Source organism: Panthera tigris, chromosome D1 (genome assembly GCF_018350195.1).
Source record: "Panthera tigris isolate Pti1 chromosome D1, P.tigris_Pti1_mat1.1, whole genome shotgun sequence".
In the NCBI taxonomy this organism is placed as follows: Eukaryota; Metazoa; Chordata; class Mammalia; order Carnivora; family Felidae; genus Panthera; species Panthera tigris.
In genome coordinates this window covers 89,343,702-89,350,634 of record NC_056669.1, presented here as the reverse complement: position 1 = coordinate 89,350,634, position 6,933 = coordinate 89,343,702, and positions in this window count along the sequence as shown.

Below are 6,933 nucleotides of genomic sequence, written 5' to 3'. Positions count from 1 at the left end.
GTATATACCTGAGGAGAGTCATGTGGAATGTATCAGAGTGGCTAAGTGTTCCTAATAGAGATGGGTTTTAGGCCATTTGTTGGTTAAGGCCTATAGGTATAAATATGGTGAAATCTCATTCTCAGGGAGTCCCACAGCTAGTCTAGGCTCTTAGAAGACTCTGAGAGGACCCACACACTCTGCTGTTTACAAGATTGTTTAATGCTATCTGGTCATGAGAGACGGCACTTTTGTTTAGAGAAGCCAAATCCGAGCATTCAAGATCAGCCTTAATTTCAAGAGAAAGCCAAGAGACCTTGTCTGTGGAGCAGAATGGTTTCGGTTCCAGGCTGACCCAGCAAGTGTCATTGTGGCCTTTCCCCTTACCTGTCTGTCTGCCCCTCTCCCCCCACGTTTAGACTTCCTCTCTGATGGGTTCATGTTCTAGAGTAAAAACAAAGCTCATGCAGGGATCCTGTTCCCCAGAGTTACCAACCGTACCACCTGCTCATCACCGGTTCCCAGTTTGCTTCCTTGAAGTCTGTGTCCCTCAGCCGCCGTGCCTTCCATCTAGCTCCCAGGAAGCGCTGCGGCACCACCATCTAGGTTCGAAACCCTGCACCGCTGCCCTTCTTGTGACTTTTTCAGTGAATAACTGTTGAGTTCCATTTAAGAAGTAAATGGTAGTTACTTTCATTACATAGAAAAAGCCTGAAGGAAATATACTGAACTATTTTTGAGGACTTATTTTTTTCTTTGTGCTTTCTTCATATGTTTTACATTTTCTACTGCAAACGTAACTTTTATCAGAGGGGGAAAAAAAGGGGTTGCCACAAAACATTCAACCCTACCAAAAAAGGAAATGCTATTTAAAAGCTTCCTGGTCAAATTTCTATTAAAAGCATGGCTGTGCTTAAGGTTCTGAGGCCAGTCATTTCCTGCTTTGGTTATGTTATTTTTTTTCCTACTAACTACTTAATCCAAACAAAAACAGTTTTTGCCTGATTTCAACTTCTAGCTTCAGGTTTCTCATCTGTAAAATGAGTTGGTTTAGATGTTTCTAAGGTCCATTCCAGCCATAAAATTCTGTTTTAAGAAATGAAGTTGTAACCAGCAGAGTGTTGATAATACTTACTAAAGAGTTTTGCCAGTAGGAAATGGCCTAACCTTATTTTTTGCTGACATAATATTCTACTTCAAATGTAGTGTCTATCAGCTGGGTCTCCTCTTAATTCAAATAAGCAATTTTTTTTTTTTTTAACCCGCAAACATTTTGTAAGAAACCAGGCACTTATTTTATACTGGCCATTCATTGTGAATACAGAATAAAAGTAATGGTCAAACTGTCATTCTAAATAGAAACTTTTGTTAAGATTTCAACTCAGAATCAAGCGTGGGTTTTCAAATCCGCCCCACTCACACGTGCTGGTTTCACTCAATTGGCTTACCCAGTGTTTGCCCCATGTAGTTTTATTTTACTGACCTTTTAAACATGTTTATCTTCTGACATCATCTTGAACTTAGCGAAATTGTTTCCTCTTTTCCCAGAGGTGTCCAAGCCAGTGTTGGATGAAACTTGTTGCAAGTCATATATTTTGCTGCAGGAAAACAAGTCAGGATGTCGATTGGTAGTTTGGTAGTTTTTACCGACCCTCAGCCCTTGCAGCAATGGCGGTTTCTGGCTATGCTACAGTGGGATGCAACTTTTATTGTGGGGATGAATAAAGTGAAGTAGAATGAAAGGCAAGTTTTGTCCCTCTAATACTGGATTAACATAGAGACGTTGGATGATACCTGGCAGTTTCTGTGACAGGTGTAAAATGATGTTCTCCATTACTGTTTCTGTACCAGTAAGTCTTAGATGAGGTAAGCAGGAAGAGGTGAGGAATTATGCATCCAGTTAGATTACATTCTCCATAAAGAGGAACAGTTATCCAGGGAACTGTCAATTCTCTGGTGACCAGAAAACACTTTTAATTAGTAGAGAGGTTTTTCTAACTTAAGACTTTAAAGCAATGTTCTTTACTTGTTACTCCTCATTTTTTTGGCTTGCCTCGATTAAGTTACACTCATCATTTTATACAAAACACCATTAGGTGTTTTTTGTGATGCCTAGCTCTACAACGCCTAAGCAGCGCAGTGCCTTAAATGAAAAATGGACAATAGTCATTTGTATATTTCTTTTGGAATACATTTTTCTCTAAATTTCCCAGATTCGCATGATAAGCTTATAGTTAGCTTCACAGCTGATACCATTGCCATCTATGGAATGGGGTCAACACTTCCAAATTCCCAGTATCCAGAAAGAGGATTTGATGAAACCTGGTTAGATGGATCTCTACAGATTGTAATATTCAATTCCAGCCTTCACTTACAGTCATGCACTTGCAAGGAGAGAACTACTGGTTTCTCTAAATGTCACCTAAGCCTTTAATGCTTTAAAGCTTTTTCCTCCCCCCAAATTGTTACTATAAATTTATAAGATACTAAAAAATAATGCCAGATGGGGCATACATTTTGTAGAATGAGGAGATGTGGTGCTCTTTTTTTCTCTCTCAAAGTGCTTTCTCAGCAGGACACTAGCCCCGCCTTGAGGACAAGAGGGAAGGAGAGGCGGACTCTTCTGCTCCCTCAAGGCTTGCCGCTGAAACAGCCCTCCTGGAAGGTCAGCAAAGCACACTGCGTTGCTGCTGCCCAGTGGGGTTTCTGGAAGAGAGCACCTGCTGGAGATTCCCTGCCCCTGCTGACCGATGGCATCTGCCCAGTGCTCCTGCCCATGGACTTCAGGGTCCAAGCTAAAGTGCCAACGGGGAAGAGAAAGTACGGATTCCTGTGTTACAAGAGAGAAATGCCGCCGGTCTTAGAAGCCCATAATGACTTACTCCAGTCCTCAGGAGAGTGTAAACATTGAGGGACAGGGACACTGTCCCGTTCACCACCGAAGTGGTGAGTGCCACTGCACAGCGCCTGGCACAAAGTACACGCTCACAGACTTTTAGTAAGGAGCAGCTAACGAAAATTCTGGTTCACGCCGGCCGATTTCTGGTAGTTTATTTGTCGCATGTAAGTCTTGGGTGGAAGTGTATAGACGGGTTTTTTTTGTGTTTTTTTTGTTGTTGTTGTTTTTTGGTTTGTTTGCTTTTTACCTCCGCGCTTCATGATATTTTTCAAACGTTCAAAAATGTTGAATGAATTGTACAGTGAACAACCACCACCTAGCCTCCACGAGTAACATTTTGGAACATTTGCTTTCTTACTTAGAAAGTGTTAATTTTAATGAGACTTCCTCAAGTTTGGTTTCTCTTTAAAAATCTAAGATAATTAGCCTCTACCGAGTCATCTTAAACTCTTTGAGGAAACGTGTGATATGTGAGCTGTAGCTAGAATTGTAGTCCTCGCTTTCAGCTCGTCTTCAACTTGGAAATTTATTATGCTGAATTTTAATCTTATTTATTTTGCCTGAAGGGATCCTTTTTATAATGGATTTATGTGAAAGTCCTCGATCAATTGTGCAGAATATTCTGATGTTATTTTCGCACTTGATAAATTATCCAATTAATTTCTCTGGTGAGAATGTAATTTGGGGCCCATTTTGCTTATACAGGGTTCCAGGATTATGTTCCCAGAGGGCTTGAGGAGGCAGTGTAATTTAGCTTATATACCAGTAAATTAGGAGTGAAGAGACTTCGGTGTTACTGCTGACTGACCACGGGCAAATCTGTTCTCTTTGTCTCGGTGTCTGATTAGGTACCTGTAAAGAGGAGGATAAAATTTGAAATTTGGATATTATTAAGTAATGGGTAACATTTATTAATGCTTGGATCTGTTCAGAAAGATGCTTTATGAGCCCGGGAGGCTCTTCTAAGTGTGTAACTGTATGATAAGCTATGGGATGAAAGCTGACTTGAAAATGAAAGCATGGGCCGTGGTCAGAGTATCTTATCAAAAAGCCTGCTGTTGCTCAGAATTTACTATTGCTGTGGAATTTGTGAGCAGTTTTGCTAATCCACCTGGACTCAAAATAATGTGCTTTGTGACAGGGAGTGAAGCAAAGGTGGCAGGGGGAGGCTAATCACAGAAAGACCGAAAATCAGTGTTGAGCAGGACGTATGGAAGGGCGTGCGTTGAAGGCATTACCAAGATTCACTGCCACACGCCCTCCACTAACCCCCCCTTCAACCACCCCCATCACCGTGCACAACACAGACAGCAAGCCCTGCTGCTGCCCCGGCTCAGCCTCTGGTGATCTCCGTCAGGATGGCGGGGGTGGCCGAGCGATAAGCAGGGTCTCTACTCCATTGGTAGATAAGCGTGACCTGTTCTTTCCAGCCCAAGGTTATGCATATAGATTCACATGTATCTCACAGAGGCACTTGGAGATTTTACAGTAGATCATGTATTATTAGTAGTGGTTACAAGAGTATCACCAAAACAGAGTTTCTGGAATGGCACCTTCACTGAATATTAACTTAGAAGAAAACATGCCAGGAGGCGCCTGGGTGGCTCAGTCGGTTAAGCATCTAACTTTGGCTCAGGTCATGATCTTGCAGTTCCTGAGTTCGAGACCCGTGTTGGGCTCCGTGCTGACATCTCAGAGCTTGGAGCCTGCTTCAGATTCTGTGTTTCCCTCTCTCTCTGCCCCTCCCCTGCTTGCACTCAAAAATAAATAAACATTAAAAAAAATTTTTTGTAAAGAAGAAAACATGCCAGACTGACCTGCCTACCTGCTCCCACCTGTTGTGGATATTGTCAGCCTATATATAGCACCAACATCTTTACCAAAGGAGTACTCTTAATTAAAGTGAAATACATATATTAAAATATAACTGGTATTCTGGGTGTTTGTTTTAATAAAATAACTATACTGCTTGGATTTTTGCTTTATCTTTGTTTTATTTTGGAGACGGTAACTCGCTATATTGGGAGGGAAGAATGATCCCAGGCGCTAGTTTACACATGAAATACAATTAAGGCTCCTCCAGGAAATGGTAAATGAGGATTCATTCTAGCGCTCCATTTAGGCTGCGGTTTTCTTCCTAGGGCTTTTAAAACTGCATTTTGCAAAATAAGGCTAGGCCCAAAGAGAAAACTTTCCTACAACCATCTTAGGCCCAGTGAGAAAACCAGGTAAATAGAAAATATGAAACCAATTCCAGGCTGTGGCTGTCCCCAGCCACCCCCTTGCTGGCAGACTGTCCAGACAGGGTTTTAAGCGATAGCTGCCTCTATCATATGCCAAAACAGCATTTTCAGGAAGCTTCCTGTGGGTCAGTCCTTGTCTTTTCTAAAGGAGGCTCAATTTCCCCAAGTGGGATATGAAAGCTGGTAAAGCATGCACGTGCTTCACAAAATGCCGCCTTCATTTTTAAAGTTCCAAAAGTGAAATCCTTGTATTAATCCCAGAATAAGCCATCAAAAAATTTTTTTAAACATTCCACCTCTAATTTGGGTTAGCTTCTTGACACTTACTTCTAGTCCATTCTTGTAGATGTGCTGTTACACTTGTCATATTTTTAAAATTAATTTTTGCATGGCGACCAACAGGAACCAGGATTACTTTATAAAGTGACAATTGTAATCTTTTCAGGAAATGATGCATAATCGCAATAATTTTTGCTTGGTCTGGGTGGGGATTTGCACATTTTAATATAAAAGCGAGTCAGCAAGTCTGAGCTTCACAGAATTTATACTTCTGGCAGCTAAATAATAAAACCTTGCTGAGATGGTTTTGAAATCCTAAAAAATAATCCTCATCATTATCCCAGACTTTCTCCTGGCCGCTCCACCCTGACTGGCAGAGGTTGATTTAGAAAAAAAACAAAAAACAAAAAAACCCAACTCTTTGTGGGAAGGTCTGGCGCGGTAATCCCAGCTCTGTTTCCCTCTGTCCAGTCCTCGAAGTGTCTAGATGCAGACAAAGCCCCATCAGCAGTGCTTAAGGAAGCTGAAGCTAACTAGTCATTCCCTTTAGAATAGTTTGGGGCTTGAAAGTAAAGTTTATTTCAAACCTAATCTGATACTCTTTTGGAGCCTTTGTGAAAAAAGAAAGCAGATTTTCTGGGTACAACTAGGGTCAGTGTTTTGCAACGGTTTTTGTTGTGTGTTTTTGTTTGCTTTTTGTTGTTTTGGCTCATGAACCACAGTAAATGATATAGATATATAGATAGATAAAAGATAAATAATAGAGGTAAGATGAATAAATAATATGTACCCTGACTAAACTGTGACAAAAGGTATTTGAAACACTTGCTTTTACGCCATCTGATGCGTTCTGATATTTTCTGTTCTTTTTTAAATGTAGCCCCAGAACCCAGATGAGTTCATCAGAATGCAACTTGTCTTTTGAGTCAAGATCTGAGGATTTAAAATAGCCCAGATTGGAGGCCAAATTCATATGCATTCCATCTCTCTCCACCTAGTAGGGTGCTACCTGTTTGAATACAGGGGGCTGGAGGGAGGGTGAAAAGAGGAGAGGCAGATTGCTTCCTGCTATGTCAGAGTTACTGGCAACCATTAAGTGTCTCCTTCATCAGACTATGAGCGAGCCTTCAAGGGAAGGGCCAGCCCTTCTAATCTCTGATATGATCCTGGCCCTCTCAAAAGAGAGTCTGTCTCCTACGGATCTCAAATGAACACAAGTTAAATTTTTAATTTAATTTTAAATGAGGGAACCAGGTGGACGTTATAACTAGCAGAATCCAAAGAACAGACACAGTCCAGGAATATTTAAATGAATGTCCAAATGGACGCAAAGCTAGCTTCTTCCTCCACTGGGGAGGGATGTCAAGTGAACCTCTCCCCACAAGATATAATTTGTGCTTCTAAAAACAAGAATTATTTTGCATTTTCTCAGTTATCTACAGGACAGAGCTGAAAAATAGCTTCCTTAGAGTCAGAATGAAGGGTGTACTCTAGACAGGATAATGCAGCGTCTCATCAAAACACAAAATTTCC